General features: G+C 41.6%; 1 non-coding gene across 1 annotated transcript; it reads right to left on the bottom strand.

Moving 5' to 3' along the window:
- Positions 1–16,550: 16,550 nt before the first annotated feature.
- LOC136478668 (small nucleolar RNA R71) lies at positions 16,551–16,659 on the bottom strand. Its single transcript, XR_010764386.1, has one exon. It is a non-coding gene; the product is annotated as a small nucleolar RNA R71 (small nucleolar RNA).
- Between the last annotated feature and the right edge of the window lie 5,219 nt (positions 16,660–21,878).

The raw sequence follows: 21,878 nt of genomic DNA, 5'->3' as shown, positions 1-21,878 counted from the left end.
GGTATATATTAGTTGGATTTTTGAACGTAATAATCGTCATCACTTAGGGTTTCATTCTATCCCTCAATATATGTATTATACAAACGTAGGATGATGCTAAGGCGTGGAAAAGCTAGCAAACCTAGGCGCGTGTAATTATATTATGGGTTCATTGTTGTGCATCAAATGGGAAGCCCTAGGTTTAGGGTTTAATGTTAACTGCTTTTGGTTCTTAGGAAGAAATTGGTTGTATTGTAGTTATGGTTCTCATTGACATTTATCTGTGCTGTTTTAATTTATGTTTGTTAAATTACATCGTTTTATTAGATGCAAGAAATGTTTCGGGAGGAGTTTGGGCAAAAACGGTGTTGTCCTCGAGAATTATACCCCGACGCGTCTAGCAAAGATGCCCCCGTCCCTCCTGACCTCCCTATCCCTAACTGTGACTGTGGTTTCCTGGCCCATGTTTTTCAATCGAAACATCCAGACACAGCAGCGCATTGCTTCTACACATGCAGTCGTTTTAATGTAAGAAATTATTTTCAACATAATATGTCTTGCACAGTCCAAATAGTCCACAATGTCCATATAGTCCCAAATAGTTACAGAAAAGTAAATACAAAATCCATAATAGCGCATACTAACAACATCCACATCCCTCACTGTCTCCTACTCTTGCCCTTACCCTTGTGACTGAGAGCGCTTGTACCTAGAGTGTAAGGGTCATGCGGACGGCGTCACCTAGTGCCTAGAGGCGATGTAGGATGAGTCGAGGGAGCATCATGGAGCTGAGAGGGGCCAAGCTCCTCGTGCCTCTTGTCCACGTCGTCGTCGTTGTTGTCTTCCTTGTCCTCGTCCCCATCCCCTGTAGCTGCATGGCTAGAGGAACCCAAGCCTCCTCTACCTATGGAAGAAATGTACACATCTTGCGTCATGTCTGTCCTGCAACCACAACAACTAGCCACACGGCGTAGATGACGTGACAGTCTCTGTTGTACAAAATTATGTTAACTAAAAGAATCTAACATATTAATGATATGTTTGAAAGAATATTTTTAATCTTACGTCTAGGAAGCTAAGCATGTAGTCATCCCTGACTATCGGCCGAATGCGCTAAATCTCTTCAACTGAGCATTTGAGTGTATTGCCCTGCAACAAAGTTCTCAGTAATAATACTTCTGAATAGATAGCAATAGGTTTTGTTTTCTTTTGTATAAGAATCTAACGTATTATAAGGGTGATATGGCTCAAAGGTGGCACTAACTAAAATAGATAACTCCTAATGTCAGTCCTAGAACGCCTAATGTATTGTTGTGCAACTTAACATAGAAAAATAAGGCAATTGGCTTACCACTCTATCCAAGATCGGTCCTGCCTCCACCTGCCTTCCTACACGAGTCGATTGGTCATACATCGTGTCTTCATCGTCGGAGGACTCGATGTCGGTATAGTCATCTTTTGTCCACTGTACCCTCAGCCTACAATGTGTCGCACGCTGGTACCAAGCTTGGTACTGCCTGAACTCATGGTTCATGTGCTGCTCGTTGTTGTCATCCACATTGTCGTGCATCTCCTCCCATTGCTCAATGAAGGACTGGTGGTGCCTCTCCCAGTCAAAAATCTTCTGACGGCCAAAAATCGTTACTTGAATTCATGTACATGTCACCATATTAATAGAAATGGACCATCACGAGACATTTGAAATATCAAAACACTTACTGACAGGTGAAACTCGACAGCATAGAAGCAGATTAGAGGGCACCTCATCCTATAGAAGTCATCGTCGAACCCACAAACATTGCTCAACTAAAAAGGAAGTGCGCCCTCTCCACCGTATGGCTCCCACTCCACCTACAACATGTCCAAACAAGATGTTAGATGGTATACTAATCCTTTTCAAACCAGCATGGAAAATAAAATTTACTTACACTAGACGTCGTCAGCGTGTCTAGCTCATTCATGGACTCAATGTATGTCCGGTCTAACCTCGCGTACGAAACCCTGACCTAGTCCCAAAGGTACGCCCACATCGGCTGTCGACTTGGAGGCTAACCTTGGAACCACTCACGACGAGCCAGAACCTCTGGATGGCCAACTGGAAGACGAGCCCACATCCACAGCTGTAACAGGTACACGCATCCACCAAGTGATGCATTGGATGAAGACTGACGACAACCCTCGCACAGCTATCGGTATAGAAAACACAAGATAGCAGAGCCCCAGCTGTAGTGACCTGCCTGGTCCTAGACACTGAGGCAGTGGATCCACATCCAGAACGCACTATCATCCATGGTGCCGGGGAAGAGAACGCAGACAAATAGGTGTAGGATCCATGCCCTACAGTAGTACCCAACTGTCTCCTCATCTGCCTCCTCGGAGCACTATGTGAACTCTTCCTGTATCCAGGAGATGGGAACTCCAGAAGTGCGAGCCCCTTGCTCGCCAAGCTCACGCCCAAGGAAGGCCTCCACTCATGCTCTCTAGCCCTCTGACCTGCACTGCCCGGTGACTGGGTTGCCGTGAATCCTTAGGCCTAGCATCTTCTGACAGTCCTAGAGCATGACTGTCATCTCCCTGAAAGGTAGGTGAAAGCTGTGAGTCTCTGGCCGCCACCTATATTTAAGACAAAGCAAGATTACTTGTCAAAAAGTCAATCGCATGAACAAATGGCCATGAATGGGGGCAATGATTCAATTTAATACCTGTCAACCAACGCAGTTATGGCCGCTGAGTTGAACTTGGGCAACCCACAACGAACCTGAAAAGATATGACATCTAGGCCAGCTCTTTGCAGGAAAGGAGTGTACCTGTCGTCGTACCACATGTCCAAGAACCCACTGTGGATTCTAGGACAAAGGAGCGGAAGGTCCAGCATCGAATAAAACATAGTCTCCTATTACTTCACGAACACATATACGCTCACCAAATTTTGAACAAAACTTATAGATTATTACCTACCCTAGTGCTATGAGACGTCCTCGGTGGGTCTCCTCATACGTCGGGTCGAGCAGGTGGAATTGAGTCATCCTAGAAAAAAAGTGAATGAATTAGAATTTCAATATACAATGAAACATGAACTTAGAAATGCATAAGTAATTGACACAAATACAAGCATAAATTGAGACATGCATAATTAATTAAATGAATATGACAAATATAAAATAATAAAATCAACCAATAGTCGCACCTCACTAATCTGCCAATGCCAATGGCACCTCACAAATATAAAATAATAAAGTCTACAGCACTTGTCGCACTCGTACTGCTCGGGGTCAGTAACAAATGGAGTTTCTCTCCCATGCCTCGTTCTTTCGGGTATCTGATCCATAACCATCATGTGCCTCATCCTCTACCCTGATCCATGCTTGTTCCAATGGTAAGCTAGATCCACAATGTACTTTGGCCCATCATATGGAGGCCACTCTCCAGGGTCCCAGAAAGGCATGAAGCGGGGGCTCCATGTGTGCACAAGCATGTCGACACTAAACTCGTGAGGTATCCTCCTCTCGATATTATAGTTGCGATGGCTAGCTGCTACCACCAAATGAGAACATAGAAAGTGGTACTACCTTGGTTTACCACAAGTGCATTTGAAATCTTGGAGGACAACCACATGTATCCTTGACTCTCGGACCTCGCCGTAGGACATTGTACCGCCCCTATGCTCGACCTAATAAGCCCATGTGGCATGGTCAAAGCATGTAACCTCATGTGTGCTAGCCCTCTCTCTTGCCTTCTCTAGGTGTGCCTTTGGTTTTGGAGCCCATATCTCTCCATCACGCCGCAACTACAATGCATGGGCGTGTCTATCGTTGAACTAGGCAACAAGCTTATAGAAGGTGTATTGAACAATTGCATTCACAGGCATACCACGTATCCCCAATAGCAACTTATTTAATGACTCCGCCATGTTGTTGCACTGAAACTCATACCTCCATCCACCGGTGTTGTGAGCTCTCATCCATTTCTCTAAATCCCTCATCAAACCTGTGAGCCATTGTCTACCTTCTGCATTTGATGCGGTTCTGACCTGCTCCAACTTTTCCTGAAAGTACTTGTCCTCAAGCTGTCGAGCAGCCTCCTAGAACATATCAAAGTTACCCTTCACACCATCCTTCTGGAGTAGATTCTCGACAAGGTACCGAGTACACCAACGATGGTGCAAAGGTGCATAACCCTCTATCTGCTCTCGCACGACATTAAGTATGCCCTGGTGCCTATCAGATATGACGCCAACCTCCCTACCAGGCCCAACCATGTGTATCCGAACTAGCCTCAAGAACCATCCCCAACTATCATTGTTCTCCTTCTCAACCAAAGCAAATGCCAAAGGAACTAACTTGTTGTTCACGTCATAGGATATGGCTATAAGAAGTGTGCCCTGGTATTTACTAATCAAGAACGTACCATCAATGGAGAAGACGAGATGATAGTGCCTAAAGGCCTCGACACACTGAGGGAAGCACCAGAAAGCATGAAAGAATATCTGCCTCCCATCCTTCCATGCATTTGGTTTTGGGATGTACTCATAATGCATGCCTGGATTCACCGCTTTGATTGCATTGAAAAGAACTGGCAGTTGCTCATACCCATCCTCTAAGTCCCCATATATCATCTTCCACGCTCGCTGCTTAGCCCTCCATGCTTTACCATAAGTTATCACATAACCTCCATACAACGCCTCAACGGTCCTGATAATTATCCTCACCTTCATGTTGGCTTCTCCCTGCAAAATTCCCATCAACCGCTTGGCAATGAGGGTAGATGTCAACTGCAAATGCCTCAGTGTCAGCTCATGGTCAGCACAATTGTGTGGCCCGATAACTATTGTGATCTTTCATTTTCCGGTGACCTATTGCTTCCTTGCACAAACCCTCCATTGGTAGCGTTCCTTGTCACACATAACTGTGTAACGATGCTCTGCATATGAATGCAATACCTTGTAAGGTCTCTTTCGTATCACTGCAAAAGCCTACAACCACCTCTTCAAAGCAGGGAGGTCATTGAACACCCTCCCATTCTCAATTACCATGTTAGGACCGGCCTCAAGAGCTTCTAGGAGCTCATCATCATGTCCTTCTACAAATGCCTAATCGGAATGAGCAAGATCGCTGAACTCATGAACTCTAGGATCATGGTGGCTGGGAAAGATATGCCTCATCATCTCAACATCACTCTCCGTCAGCTCTCCAATAGGGCGATCATCATCAGAATCAAGAGTCCTAGCCATCTCATATGGCTCTGAATCATGCATAATTTCAACACTATTGGAGCCACGGAATCCATCTCCAAAGTGCACTTGCGCAGCAATAGGGGGCACATCCACATTCTCAGGAATGTCTCCTGCAATATAAGTAGAAAAATGAGGAAAGAAAGAAAGAAATAGATGTAAGGAATAGGGTAAGCTCCCAAAAACTATGCGGTTAAGACACTTACTCGGATGATTCTGTGTCAAAGGTATCTCATGAGGAGGATCTACCATGGAAACATGAGTCTGACAACCATCTCCAACTACCGCATTGGGGGCAGATTGAGCATTGGGAACCATAGGTGCAATCTCCACATGCATATAAGGTTCTAGAACGGGAGGGTCGATGTGTGCTTGCTGATCCATTACTGAGGAAAACCCATGAGGGATGGGATCAACTAACACCCGATGCACAACCACATCCAAACATTATAGCTGGCTCTTCATAGTCGATCTCACATAGTTCTCCCACTGATCCACACAACCAATTGAGATCATTCGCCTAAAGATGTTGGGAGGAGAACCTAGGTGTAGTACACCATCAACTGCAATGCCATCATCTCCAAGGCAATGCAGCTCCTCCCGAGCCCATGCAACCATCTCACTAAATGAAGGCCTATCATTAAATAGCACAGGCACGCTTTGCATATCAACAAACTCAACTTATCCATAGCGATCGCTTTCAATGGTGCCTCTATGATATATGGTCACTAGGTTGTCCATCTAGTTCAAACACGTAACGAAAGGCATGTCCTTTAGTCCAAATTAGACGATAGATAGTACCTAACAAGTACTTTCTAAATACAAACTAAGTAAATAGGATAATAACTACGTATATATACAGTACACTCACTAAATAGCTAGATAATATTTAGTTAACTAAATATGTAACTACATATCTAAGTAGCTATCTAACTATATCTATGTACCTATGTATCTATGTTTCTATCTATCTACATATATATCTCACTAGATCACTAACTAAATCAACTACCTGAGTCATCATATTAACTAGTAAATAACAAATGCTAACTAAGTAGGTACATTGCATATTCATAATTTTTACATTTCCAACGACTGATCCACGAACGTCGACGGATCACAGCGGACGATGAGCGTGGGTCAGACCGACGATCCAAGCCGACGATGGCACGGCCGGCCGCTGCAGGTGGCAGGGTCGGTGGTGGCGCGGCCGACGACAGCGGTGGCACGCGGCGGGCGCGGGATGCCCAGGGCTCCGCGTGGCGAGTCCGGCTCGATGGGCGCAGGAGGCACGGCGGCTGCGGTCGAGGCCGGCGGGGGAGGGTGGCAAGGTGGGGCAAGGCCAAGGCGAGGAGAGGGCGCGGCGTGGGCGCAGGATCCGGTGAGGGGACCAGGGCACGGGCGGAGGGGCGCTGGCCGCCGGCGGCAACAGCGTGGCGCGAGGGGGGCGGCGTGGCCGTGGGTCGCGGTGCTCCTGCACACCGAGGCACGGTGCTGCCGCGGGGCGTGGGTCGTCCAAGGTAGCATGGCATGGGGTGGCCTCGGGACGGCTGCGGTGGCGCTCGGTGGGCTCGGGGGCGGGCGCAGGAGTAGGTGTGGCGGTGGCGCCGGCGAGGGCGGCCGGTGGAGGCGTGGGCGCGGGCGGCGGTGAAGCTCGGCTCTGCTCTGCTAGGGTGAGAGAGGGAGAGGAAGAGAGGAAGAGAGGGGCGGGGCCCATAGGTAATAAAGGCTCGGCGCCAGAGTGTCTGGCGCCGAGCTTGGCGCCAAGATCTACGGCGCTGAGCTCCCTGCCATGTCACCTTCCACGTTCACATCGAGCCTAGGAGCTCAGCGCTAGGGACGCTGGCGCCGAGACGTGTTAGCTCAGCGCCAGCATCAATGGCGCCGAGCTAAGGGTCCATATTCTGAAATCTTTCCTCTAGGGGTCTATTTGTGAGAAACTTTCAAAAAAGAGCTAAAATGTAAAAAAATCGGGTGGAGAGGAGGGGTTGGGCCAAGGCGCTTGCAAGGAGGAGCGTTGGGCTGCAGCTGCGAGCTGGGTCAAGAGAAGGGAGAAGGTGAGCTGGGCCGAGTGGAAGAGGGAATAGAAGGGAAGGAGGGGGTTTCGGCCCAAGAGGAGGAAGAGGGTTTTCCATTTATGATCTAAGGATTTTAGAGATGGAATTTCAAAAGAGATTTGAGGGGATTCAAAAGAGATGAGAGAAATCGCAAAGGATTGAGAGGAAGTTGCTATGGATCTATGCACTCCAGACTCCGAACAAACTCAGACACAAAACTGACTCAAGAGCACAGGCACACTTCAGCAAACAAATCTAAATGGATGCAATGATTTGTTAGTGGGTTAGACTCGGGTTTGACCTAGCGGCTACATGCTTCACACAATTGCAGAATTTTTTTTAAAAGCTCGCATTTTTTGTTGCACGAAAACCTGGGTTGTTACACTGAGCCGGCAGATTTTGAAATTCACAAAATCACCATTGACGTCTCACTGTCGACGGAGACATCGCCTACCACTAAAAGCATAGCACCATTAAATCCTAGAATAAATTTAGAAAAATGAGAACACCCATGCCTACTTGTATCTTTTACCATTATCTCTGGTTGATGCACAGGATAATGGAGCCTAGCTCAATTAGAGCACCTTCAACAGCTCACCAATAAATCATCCCCAATAACCAATATAATGGTATTGGTGGCCACCAATAATACTTTTTAAATATTGGGAGAGTTGCTTCAGCAAATCACAAATAATCTTCCCCAATATATGAGACCCACATATCAGAATAGAGGATGTTGGAGGAAAAATATTACAATTGTTGTGATCCTAACACTGTTGGGGGAGATGCATCTCCCTCTTTATTTGAGGGGAGATGGAGAAGATATTGGTGACCAAAAAAAGAAAGAGCTATTGCGGAGCGTCTAGAGCAACAAAATTGCCTCATCTTCCCTAATACGATAGTTTTATGGGGATGAGGAAATAGGAATGGTATTGGGGAGCTCCTGGTGAAGCTCTAGGTTCTTTGTGTCTCGATTTGATATGAGTCTTTATATTTTTCTAAATTTATTGTACAATTTAATGATCGTTATTTTTCAATGGTAGAATATATGTATTCATCTCAAGATTTGTTAGTTTAATCTCACACTTAAGATATGTCATCTTAATCTCACGCTTAGGGATGAAAACGGATCGGATACGGACGGATATCACCGATATTACATTTGTTTTCATATTTTTGTCCGGATTTGGATTCGAATACGGATAGTGTCAACTATGTCGGATAGGATATGATTGGATATCGACATCATAAATATGCGATTTGAGTATTTGGATACAGATACGATATCGGATGTTGAATATCCGGACTCGGATACGGACAGATCTCAACCCCTCTAAACGGATTCGGTTTCGAATACGGTCGGAAAATATCCATACCGTTTTCATCCCTACTCACGCTTATAGGGGTAGTGCATAGGTGCGTACGTTGTGTTTGTAGGGTTGAGTGTGTATGCATTTACGTGGACGTCTTTGTTTGTTGTGTGATTTTTTTAATGACGTCCTTGCTTCTAGTGTGCAAACTAATTATGATTTATCCAAGTTTTTGAGTTTGTGATTTTGTCTTCACTTTTACAACCCAAAAGAACTATTGCCCCTATTTTTAACGATGTTGATTGGAGTCGGAGTGAAGAAACTAAAATGGTGAAAACGTCCAAAGAATTGTGACCTTGTAATTTATATTCATGCACTTTTAGACTTTTGAATGTAAGTGTCTGTTAAAGTTTTCTCAACTTTAAAATATATTCAAATTTTGTCAAATAGCTTCTTAAAATTAATTTGGTCTCATTCAAAATGCTATAAATGTCAAAATAGGGGTAACATGACAGAGTTTGTTTAAATCTCATGTCAAAAAGTAGATAGTTCTGAATAGACAAACTAGTCTTTTTAAATCTCATTTCATACAAGTCCTCTTGTAGGAATAGAGGCAAACATTGTTGCCTTCAGTGGCAAAAAAGAAGAGGCAAAATCATAATATTGGAAAAAATATAGGTAAAATTACATTGGAGATTTGAAAATGTTATAAAACATATCGCCAGCGGTTAGGACCTTTCCCTCTCCGTCTCTCATGATCAACACAGTAGTTAAAAGTAGAAGAACAAATACACACAAGATAGGGATACTATTCTTTATTCCTCTAATTATTGGTAATTACAACATAGAGCTCCCACGTATATATATAGTCCTGCCAAGGTCCAAGAGTTTAGTAAGATCCCACATACAAACGGATTAGGATTATGATTCCTCCTTCTCCTTTCCTTCTAGGAAATAGTCCATATATTTTACAACACTCTCCCTTAGGCTATTTCCACGATATGCACATGCCTCATTAAAAACTCCATCTGAAAATCCAGTGGAAAAAACGGTTCTTGGAGAAAAGAGTACATCGCATTCGTTAATTGCATTGCACATGTTGTCTCATTAAAAACCCTGTGTGAGAAACCTTCAAGTAAAAACTCACATAGGGAAAAAGAGTACAACATTTAACCCTCTTGGTCATGTATTCTTCAAAATATTCTATTCTTCATGAATAGATAATTATCTTCATGATAAATGCATAAACTTCAATGTTTTAGCAAATATGATCTACTTGATCTGTGTAATTCTAGTGGTTTTTCTTACCTTCAAGGTAGATTCAATCAAATTGCTCCCCATCATAAAGCCATCCTTTGAACATCATTGTTCAAACCACACTTTTCATAAATATGTGCTTAATAATGGTATGCAGTACCACAATACTATATCCTTCAAAATATTGCCTCACAATTTTTCTATGAATTATAATATGAGTAAACAAGAGCAATATGCTTCATGCATACATGACCACTTATTAGTTGTGCAAAGCAAATAAAATTTATCCTTCAAGATAATAAATCCTTTCAGAGGATTATGGGGTTAAATAGTTTATAATATTCAATATCTTCTAGATAGTGCATCAAACTTATACTAGAATTTGAATACTTATAATTATTCCTTAGTAGATTTTCAAATTATATGTTCTACAAATCTTTAGGACTTTAATTGTACCACTAAATAATAAATCCAGTCTTGCAGTTGGCATTTAGGGGATAATTCAATTGCCAAAATCACCATTATTCTCATACCTTTTATGGTATTTAGGATTTCTCATTTTCTTTTTCTCGGGTCTATATTCACTTCAGGGATTGATGGTGTTTATTTAAGAATCGACTGGTAAATCCTTCATGGATTAATTTCATGAAGGATGTTCTCATTCTTAGCGAATAACATTTCTCTTCTATGAGATATATTCTCTACTATATGAGAGATATTTATGCGATATACATAATAAAATAGTGTTATTCATTATAAAGTCATTCAATGACTCTTTTCCTTCTAGGACATACTATTCTTGAGACTTCAATATTCATACAGGAATATACATTCTACCTTAGACTTCTTAATACTTGGTATTAGATTTAATTTTCATATGTTGCGATTTACATTCTTCAGGAACTATATGGATCTTCATAATCCAATTATTAACTACATATTTCATATTCATTCATTTCATTTGCTAGAGATATAGCAGAACATTTATTTCTTCTTAGTAGGAGATTCAATCTCAATTGCTTTCTTCATTAACCTGATATAATCGCTACAGGTGACTTTGCCATGGACTTTGTTTTCCGGATCCGGGTTCTCATAAGAGAAACATTTGCAATTATAGAGGTAGCGTTGTTGACAACTATTATTTTCTCCCAACACTCCCATAATGTGAGATTATTCTATCTCTTTGTCATTTCCTAAACAAGAGATAATTTATTGTTCTACGTACCCAACACTATGATGCGCACGCTTAGTGTGTTGGATTTCATCTTCATGATGATCCTTTTCATGAGATGCTTAACCTTCTTCATGAGGTGTTCTCTTCATGAGAATGGAGGATTTTTGTTTTATTTCTATTTAACAAGTATACACTAAATTAGAATCCACAGGCGTCCCCATATATTTTAGCTTGATAGTATACAACATTTAGTTTACTACTAATAAACACAACTTCTGGTTTATAACTTCAAGTTACATCTCTCATTTTCTAAAATATCTAGCATATGCTCCGCTTCATGCTTCACAAGAGCATTAGTCAAACTATTGTTTGATTTAGTGCGTGATACTATTCCTGCTTCAAGCTTCAAGGAATAATTTTCTCTTTAGACAATTTTCCTTCTATGGAAGTAATATTTGGCATTCAACATAGGCTTTCTCTCCCTCTAATGCCAATATTAGATCTTTAATAGCATACTTCAAAAGATATCCTCTATCATGGGCTTAAAATAATTCAAATTCATGTATCTCCAGCTATAAGTGGAGGCTTATTCATGTATGTTATGATGTAGTATTTTAACATGGGGTTATTATTCACAAAATGCAGCGAGCTAGAATACATAAAGTACACTTAAGAATGTTCAGCATTCCTACAAACTCAGGGATATTCTCCCCCTGATTTGCACATATCATGGTTTAGAAAACTATTTCATTATCGAGCTTCTTTGTTGTTTAGCAAAAAAATGATCCAATTACTCATACATAAAAAATAGACCATATACTTCAAATGTATAAAATACGCAACATTCAAAATCACATGAAATTTCTTCTAGAAATTTCTAATTGCCATTAATGCAAAAATTCTCGAAATGCCTTTTCTTCAAAAATCCCAAATCATCTAAGTGTGTTATCCACCATCTTAATTCCACAATTATTCATCCCATCAATTGGGTCACTTCTCCATTTAGCTAATTTCAAATTAACGGACTTCCCCTGATCTTAGGCTACTTGGCCATAAACCAATGTATTGCTTATGCATGCAAACACATTGAAAGCAAAATATTTCTTAGTTCAACGAGAACTAGCGTGCTAGCTAGCCAATTTAATTATGAGAGGAAAAGGTAGTAGCTACAAGCTACGAATATAGCTTCTATGCTAATACTCATGTAGGAGTGGAGAAGTTGCAGCTCAATGAGAGCACAACATAGTGATACACATTCATGTGTAATATGAAATGTTGGTATTCAATCCAACATAGCAGATAACAACGAAATGCAAAACTACAAGCTTGCTTGTAATTCGTGCGATGTAGAGAAAGTTAACTCGGCCGGAGAGGACACGGCTAGAACTTCAAGTCCTGATACATGCACTTAAAGATAAATTTAGAAAGGCTATGCCTATTAAATATATATTACCCATATTTTCTTATACCTTTACCCAAAATTGCTCCCCCTTTTCATGACACAATTACTTCAAGTGGTAATATACTTCATGCATCATCTATGAATAATCATTCCTAATGTTTCAAAAAATCCAATCATACTTCTAGTATTCATTGATTATGGCATGAAATTCACATATATAGTGTACTATTTAGTGTACAACTATATATTCAGGGTAAAACATAAACTTCTAGTTTTCGGGCTAACGTATTAAATACTTAGTTTTAGGATTATACTATTTCTTGGCTAAATCGATCCATCCAAGATCAGTTAATATGCCAGTATAGTCCAATTGTTCATGTGCTTCTAGAAAATCCAGTTTCCCTTCTACATACATGGTAGTAGTGCACAAAGAACTATAACCTTCATGGTTAATTGAGGCTTCTTTGTGGATAAATCATTGCAAACTTATTTAGATAGGTAAAAATAAATAATTATTTATATGCGAAACATATAAAACTTATTTATTCCATGCAAGATTGACATATATTACTGCAAGTAAGAATTGCAACTAAGAATATATAAATACTTCGTATTAGTCTTCAAGCTAATAAAGTAACCATTAACTCTTCTATGAGTTTACATAATCCACTTAATTCAATGGGAACTAAAACTTAAAGCATCATCACCACTACTACTAATACTTCAGGATAGTAAGTTTAAAGACATACAAGTCTATAAGCACATGGCTAAGCCCTTCAAAAGAACCTTTAAATTCTAATCATTGTCTATTCTTACATGTCTTAGCTTCTATGCTTGACATTTAGCAGCTTCATGCATGCTCCACTTTATAGTTGTGATATGTAATCATGATCCTTCTAGGAGTACGACACATGCAAGTCACATATCCTGATTCATAATGCTGTCCAAAAATTCTAACTCAATTTTTACTTGAAATTGAGTAATTATGGATGATAAATTGGAATACTTCTAGTACTTCAATGCTCTCGGTCTTTCTATTTCAAGAAATATTTCTTCTAAAATTAGACTAAGTCTTATTTACCATCTCGTCTTCTATGACTTTTAATCATAAAGCTTCAAACTTATTTTATTTGTTTATAGAGCAACATTATATCCCATATGGTCATATAGCTTGAAAATTCATTTTTCAATATTTCTGGCATTATGCAATCATAATGTAGGATATCTTCTAGAATTTCTCATTCAGTGAGTCCCATAAGACCTTCGGGATTTAGATTGGTCACATACTCATTCTTTGAGAGTAATATAAGGAAGTATAATGCTTAAGGTCAACTCGGCTTCAGTAATAATAGAATATCCTACTAGGATTTAATAAATGACAATGTTATATAATTCTGTCATTCAGGACAAATTTAGGATATTCCTTCCTCACGAAGGTATTCATATATTATTATTACCGGAATCATCATGTGCGTATGAGTTTATTACGTGTAAACAAGTACCAAGGTGCAAAAAGATAGTGGATGGTTATACAAAATATTCTTAGAAGCATCCTAGCATTTTTCAGGATAATGGTATATGCAATTTTCATATTTCATACCAACTATTGATTTATCCCAAAAAAATCAATATGCTAGGAAAAACAAATATGAGCCTCTCAAAGTTAATAAGTCTAAGGTCTCCAGGATTTAGTGAGGCCATATACTTTATACCATGTTTGTTCTAATGTCATCATTCAAGATTTTATTCTTATAATTACATGGCATATAATTCATAATGATATTGCGCTAGCATATTTTTCAGAACTAATTTCATAGTGTAGAAATTTTTTAGAATTAATCTACTATTTAATTCGGAAAAATAAAGCTAGGCAAAACAACAATAATTAAACTACAGATTTAATGTTGTATACAATCTCTTATACATGCGGGTATAAGAAATACAGTAAATATGTACAAACAAAAGGTCTAGGTTTAATTAAATTTCATGCTAAAATATTCTAAATCTGCATTTTCCAGAAAGTATAGGCGCTATTCTCCAAGAATACCAGGCCTATAAATAGTTTCTACAGGAAACAAGGACTGTTCAATGAATTTTGAATCTACAGTTCCTTCCTCAATTTCTGGTTTTATTTCTTAAATTATTTGCAGCATGATCTACTTCTTTATTAGACTGATTCTAGCCCGTATTTCTTTCCTCTGTTCAGTTTGGTTGGTTCGAAGGCATGTCCGGCCTCGACCCTTATAGACCCTATTCGTTTCTCTTATAATCCGTCTTTTTTAATTTGTTTTTTCAGCCAGAACAGTGTTTTTCTCTCACAACAAATTAGCCGGAACAGTGTTTCGGCTTGTTTTTCAGCGAAGTGAACGTGGCAATAACCAATAAGTACCCCGCCGGGTTTGCTTTCTTCTATCCATTGCAGCACCGCCACTACTTGTCGCGTGTGAGGGCGGGCAGTGGCGTTCAAGCCATTTGAAAAACCAGAGGTCCTACAAAGATGGGGTGACGTGCTCGTTGTGGCCGGAGCAGTAGTGGCATGCGAGCCGCGGGCAGAGGTGGCAAGCAGCGTGTAGTCTGCTGGCTGATGAGTCATGGTGTCAGACGTGAGCCTACCGGTGGCATTGCGGACGACATATTTGGCTACGGACCCTTACGCGTGCGAGTGTAGTGGCTACTCTTGATGGCCACGTTCAAGTGTGATCACTCGCCAATGACTTAACGAGGACATACGAGGGTAATTAATGTGGCCACTGCGGTGGCCGATTAGTGCTGGGTGCCTTCAATAGTTGGCAATTTGAATCTAGCCACAAGCACTGCATGTACTCAACCTTCTTGTTTTTTTAATCAAACCTAGATGCAAACTCTGTTATACGACAGACAAACGAATACGTGTGCAAGCATACGAGTCTACATGCTATTGCTTGAACTGTGTGCATGTACTGCTTGTACATTTGATCCACTACGGTAGAAAAATTAGGGCAAAACCCGGCTCGATGGTCGGGACAGACACAATCTCCAAGCTGTGGTTCTTTCATACCTGATTCATGGTGTCAATCTAATCTACCTCACGTGCCGCGTAGGGCAGTGGTTAGTAGATACATACCGCGTAGGACGTTTAACATTGTTGTAGATCTGCCTGCTTGATGACGCGATGCATGTCGATACAGTGCAAATTTAGTTGCAGGTAGAAGTAGCAGATCTGTTTCGCTAACAACATCGGGGATATCGACGTCGTCGAAGTAGTCGCGGCAGGGATGTCAGTATAAGCGTCGGCGTCAAAGATCGGCGGTTGTGTTGACGTTAGTTAACAACCATTATAAACCATCAATAAAATATGCATAAGGGCACAATTGAGATCACGAACAAAGGTCTAGGAGTTTAAACTAATAAATTCCATGAGTTTTGGTGAATCTGTGATTTCTATAGGGTTTATCCAGAAAACCGTTAAGGTGGACATACATATCAGATTTAATTGCGCTTATCCACCGCGAAACGGACACAAGAGGACACCACGTCGAGGCAAAGAACGAGGGGTTGCTAGGTGGGGCCGCCCGGCCCCTGGGCCCACCTGTCAGCCTCCGCGTTGCAATGTTGGTTCTCCACCGCTTTCTAGGTTGCATCTACGCCGTTCTTTAAGTCGCTTTTAACCTTTTGGAAAACTACATTGAAGATCCAAAAGCATTAATCAGGAGAACTAGAGCCAAACTTAAGAAAGTCTCAGCTTTAGAATCGGAAGACAACCAGACAAGACGAAGTTTAACACCAGTTTTTGAAGCCATGGCTGATAAGACTCTCCGTGAATTCTCTGCTCCAACTACGGCTAGCATCCGTACTGGACCGGCGGTCAATGTTAGAGACAATGGTTTCGAGCTCAAGCCAGCTCTTATCAACATGGTGCAAGCCAGCCAGTTTTGTGGAAAGACACATGAAGATGCGAGTGCTCGTCTCCAACACTTCCTAAAGATCTGTATCACTTTCACCATCAAGGAAGTTTCCAAAGATGGCATACTACTTCGCCTCTTTCCATTCTCACTATTGGGGAAAGCGAAGCAATGGTTCTACGTCAACAAAGATAGAAACACTACATGGGATAACTGCTCCACTGCCTTCCTAGCAAAGTTCTTTCCCATGGGCAAGACCAATGCTCTGCGTGGGAGAATTTTAAGTTTTTAGCAGCAACATGATGAATCTGTCCTTGAGGCATGGGAACACTTTCAAGACTATATATCAGAATGTCCTCATCATGGGATGGAGAATTGACTACACATGCAGACGTTCTACCACGGGTTGACCAATAGTACCCATAAGACCATGGATGCTGCTGCTGGAGGTGCATTCTTGTCACTTACACTTCCAGCTATGACCACTCTTGTGGAGAAGATGGCCTACAACCAAGGCTAGAATAAAGAACATGTTCAGACCCATAAGAGATGTGGACTGAGCACTACTACACAAACTTTACTGGAGGCGGACGTTTTCGGTTTTCCGTGGCGGGCAAAGCCTTCCGCCGCGGCCTAGAGGCCATGGTAAATCGTGGCTTAACCGCGGCGGGCGGCCTTGCCCGCCGCGGTTAATATACTTTTACCACGGCGAGCACATTAGGATGCCCGCTGCGGTTAATCATTTAAAAAAAACAAAAAAAACCAGGAGCCCACCGACGAGCCCGTTCTCGAGCCCACCGGCGACGGATCCGGGCTTCCCACGGCCGCCACCACCTCGCCAGTCGCTCGCAGGGGACCACGCCGACGCCTCCTCGCGGATCCCCATGCCTCCTCGCGGATCCCGCCGCGCCGTGGTGGAGGGAGCCTGCCGCGCCGACGCGTCCTCGCCCGTCGTGGTGGTCCCAGCGTTGTGTCCGTGGTGGATCTCGGCGTCGTGGCCGTGGTGGAGATCCACCGCCGGATCCGGTCGCTCCACCGCCAGATCCATGGAGGAGGAGGGTGCAGCCGCCAGATCCGTGGGGGAGGAGGTCGCCGCCGCCGGATCCATGGAGGAAGAGGTCGCCGTCGCCGGATCTGGAGAGAGGAAGAGGGAGGAGTGAGGGAGATGGAGAGAGGAAGAGGGAGATGGAGAGGAAGAGGGAGATGAACTCACTGGATTTGAAACCCTAGCCCCGCGCCGTCGTCGTTCATGGAGGATCCGTGGGGGAGGAGGAAGGCGCAGCCGTCGCCATCGTCCCGCGCGCGCCGTCGCCTCGCGCGCCCTCGATCCGCCGTCTGGAGGCCTCGCGCGCCCTTGGAGGAGGCCGCCGACGGGGAAGGGAGGGGTCCGCCGCCGTTGTCGTGTCGCTCGGTGCGGCGCCACCCTGCGCCGCTCTCCTCCTCGCGCCACGCGCCGCTGTAGGGGATGCAGAGGGAGAGTGGGGGAGGCGGAGAGCTGAGAGAGAGAGTGGGGGAGGCGGGGAGCTGACAGAGAGAGAGTGGGGGAGGCGGCGACGATGGTGCGAGGGATGTGGGTGATGTGTTTCAGTGAAACCCTAACTCCCTCCTTTTATATTGGAGATGGCTATTGGACCTCGGTTTGGGTCAGTTGGGCCTCCACATTTTAGGTGGCGGGTATTTTAGGACGTCCGCCACGGTAAATCGATTTACCGTGACGGGCAAAAATGTCTGCCGTGGTAAATAAAAAAATGTCCGCCTAGGTAAACCGTGGCATTTACCGTGACGGGAAAAAATAGGTGCCCGCCTCGGTGGCCTCCGGGGGGTGTCGCGCAAAATCATTTTTATAGTAGTGGAGGAAGTATAATTAGATAAATCGCTGAAGATATATTTATAATAAACTTATTTAAAGATATGAATATTATTAATATTTTCTACGAATCTAGTAAAAAAACTGACCAGCACGCATGTCATCACGTCTTTATTTAAAGACTGAGGGAGTATTCACGTAGTTGTCTTGTCGCTGCGTTCCGGTGTGCATTGAACCGATCGCTGCGGCACAAGATGAGCAATTTTGGTCTGATGCACCGTGCTCGCATTGAACCGATCGTCGTTATTAGGGCATGCAAGGCGCAAGTGGTCGCACGCGCACGGTACGATCGTACATGTGGTTGCACGCGCTTCCGCATGCACTGGGAAAAAACGAGAAAAAAAATTGGGCCTGGTGGCCAGTTCCTGCAAGGCTGATGATGACGCTTGTAAGGCCGAGATCATGCCATCGCCGCATCGGGGTCACCCTATATATAGCCTAGGCCATGCCCACAACATATATAGCCTAGGCCATGCCCACAACTCGGCGGTGCACGGGCGGTGGCGGCGCGGCACGGTTTGGTCCATGCTCGTCAGTCATCGCCAGGTGGGGTCACTGGCGGTATTTTTAACGCGGGTGACACACTGACACTCACGTCTCAGTGTCTCACGGTCTCACCCACAAAGCAGGAGAGAGATGAGACGAGATGGAATCTCCATCGATCGATCGACCTGTATCGGAATGATTACAGCTAGAACGTGCGCTGATGTTCTTGTAGCGCGTGTTCGACGGTACACACGGGAAAGAGCGGTAGGAAAAGATGCCTCGTAAGCTAATGCAGGCCTTGTTTAGATTGTGAATAATTTCAACCCGATGAATAGTAGCACTTTCATCTTATTTGGTAAATATTGTCCAATCGTGGACCAACTAAGCTCAAAAGATTCATCTCGTGATTTCGAACTAAACTGTATAATTAGTTATTTTTTTTATCTATATTTAATGCTCCATGCAAGCGGCTAAAAATTGATGTGATGGAGAGAGAGTGAAAAAACTTGGAATTTGGAGGGTAACTAAACAAGGCCGCAGTCCCTAAATGTAAGTCGCCACAATTTATATGTCGATAATTTTAACTCGATTGATAGAAAATACGTGCAACATTTCTATCTCTAAATAAATTTATTAAAAAACTAGATTCAAATATCTATCCTATGATATTAATTATGTATCATAAATATTAATATTTTTTAATATATATTTAGTCAAAGTTGTTTCTCAGAAAGCGAAAACGACAGCCATTTAGGACCGAGGGAGTACAATTATTTGTGCATCTGTAGTAGTGGAAGAAAAGGAGGCAATAAAATACGACAGAACGAAAAGGCCTCACGGATTTCTGAACAGTATATTCATGGTGGCAGCTGATTTCTACTAAGTACTAGTTCACCGTGCCCACATGCTACAATCGTAATAGCATATGTCAGTATTTTAAACATGAATTTGAGAAGTTATTTTAGTATTTTTAACAATGACATTGACAGGAGTGTAATTTAGAGACAAACTTGAGGAGATATGTAGGCTATCTTTTCATAATGATGGGCTGAGTACATGGAAACTTAGGATCACTTTACATTACGTTTCATAATGGCATAGGTGGGTACTCTCTACGTCCGAGAAATGATGTAATTTTAGCCTCCCATTTTGGTCCAAAAAGAATGCAATTTTAGACTCTCATAGACATACCAAATTGATGGCCAGATGTTTTTGAATTTTGTGACAGTTTATAGGATTTGCCTTTTTCTATTGTGTCGTGTGAGAATTAACATAGAGGCACTGTTGGAATCTCTAGTTATAATTTTTAAGATTTATATTTTTTCTAACGTGATATGTATTTAACCAAAATTTAAGATTAAATTATGTAAACTCTTGTTGCATTCATTTATGTGAAATTGTGAATCTATATATTAGCTTTTTTAACTTTTGTCTTATCAATTGTTGCAATATTTTTTTTATCCAGTGTTAACTTGAAGTTCTAGTGCTTATTATATTTTTTCTTTAAAAGTTCTATTTTTTAATTTTATTAAGAAAAATATTCTAGATTTTTATTCTACACTCTTAGGTACTATATGGCATGAACACTCATTTTTGCTTGAACTGTAGCACTCGAGATGTTAAATTTACTAATCAAAGAATTATATATATATAGCAGCATTATTTATAAAAAAACATAGAGTGTCTAAATTAAATTACCACTATGATTATGACGTAATGTTTCAAATAAAATGTATAACCTTATTTAAAATTTGAACATAATATAAATTGATAGGAATGGAGTTTTTCGTGAAAACATGACCTTCAATTATTTTCTTTAACTAGTCCTCACTAGTATAGAAAAGATTTTTAGATGTGCGCATATTTTTGTTTCAGAGGTGCTTCTCAAGACTCGAACCCACAACCTACTACGTACTTAGGAATAACACCTTCTTACCATCGTACCCTCACGCTCACTTGTGAGTATATATAGGATTCTATCTTTTTATAAATAATTCATAATCTTGTATTGGATATTTTGGCTGCTAAATAAACTCAAATGAAAAAAGTTTGAACTACAAGTTTCAAATCTTGTCATGAACTACATCTTTAGTATAATACGTGTCTCCATCCAAGATTTTTTTGAAAATTCAAAATTTGAATATCAAAATATGTGAATTAAAACAAATAGTCGAGACATTAAAAAACTTCGAATAAAAACTTATCAACAACAAATATGCAGATCAGGTCGGCTGCTACAACTTTGGTATTGACTATGTGAACACTCGAGGTTATTTAGAAATTCAAATTTTTGAATTAAAAAATCTATGAACTTAAAACACATATTTGGGACTCCAAACGACTTCAAATAAAAACACTTCAACTACAAAGTTGTAAATTGTATTAAGAGCTACAATTATCTCCATAAAATGTTTTTGTGGTAGTGTCTTCAAATATTGTTATTCTCTATTTTGAATTTCTCGCTAGTAGAAAATAGAGAACATGCTCTCTGCAATGTGTATAAGATATAGAAAAGCTTTTGGATGATTGAAATATATAGATAATATTATTATTAAATGACGCTAAATGATAATTTAGAGAGCAGGCTTAAGAAAAAAAAACTCCTAAAGATGCTATTATACTCAACTACCCTATGTTATTATATGGTTATTACATACTATACTAAAAGATAAATAGTCATACCGCTAAAGTCTGGTACGTACGTAGTCGAAGATCCGGTAGGTAAAGATGCACGCTGCTGCAGCTTGAACAGCGACACGCGGTAAATAAAACATGTAAAAGCTGTTATGTGCAGGGCATCAGATCATCAGAAAGTGAATCGCAGATTACCCTCTGGCCTCATCTCGATCTCAAAAGAAAAAGGTGGCCACTGCTGCCGTTTTATTTTTGTTGCTTTGCAAAGGGCGAAAAAGGTCACACGTATAGCTAGTGGGATACATGCAATGGGATCTTCTTTTCTGTCCGCCAAGCGAAAAGCTGCAACTGACACGCTATAGCTTAAAACGTAAGGAATGGTAACAACAGTATGAAATGCACTAAGCGTAAAGACAGAATTATTGGATGCTTTGAGCAAAGGAAAACCGATAAATAAAACGTACAAGAATAAGCTTGAGCAAAGCTCGTGTGCCCATCTTAGGATGCTGCATCCCACTAGCTAGTGTATTAACTGCGGTACTCGTGGATTCCATCTGGCCTTTTCAATCTTTCAAGGTTCGTAAGCGTGTTGGGGTTGCAT

This window comes from Miscanthus floridulus, chromosome 8, assembly GCF_019320115.1.
Source record: "Miscanthus floridulus cultivar M001 chromosome 8, ASM1932011v1, whole genome shotgun sequence".
NCBI classification, from domain to species: Eukaryota; Viridiplantae; Streptophyta; class Magnoliopsida; order Poales; family Poaceae; genus Miscanthus; species Miscanthus floridulus.
This window is presented reverse-complemented; position numbering and strand designations above follow the sequence as displayed.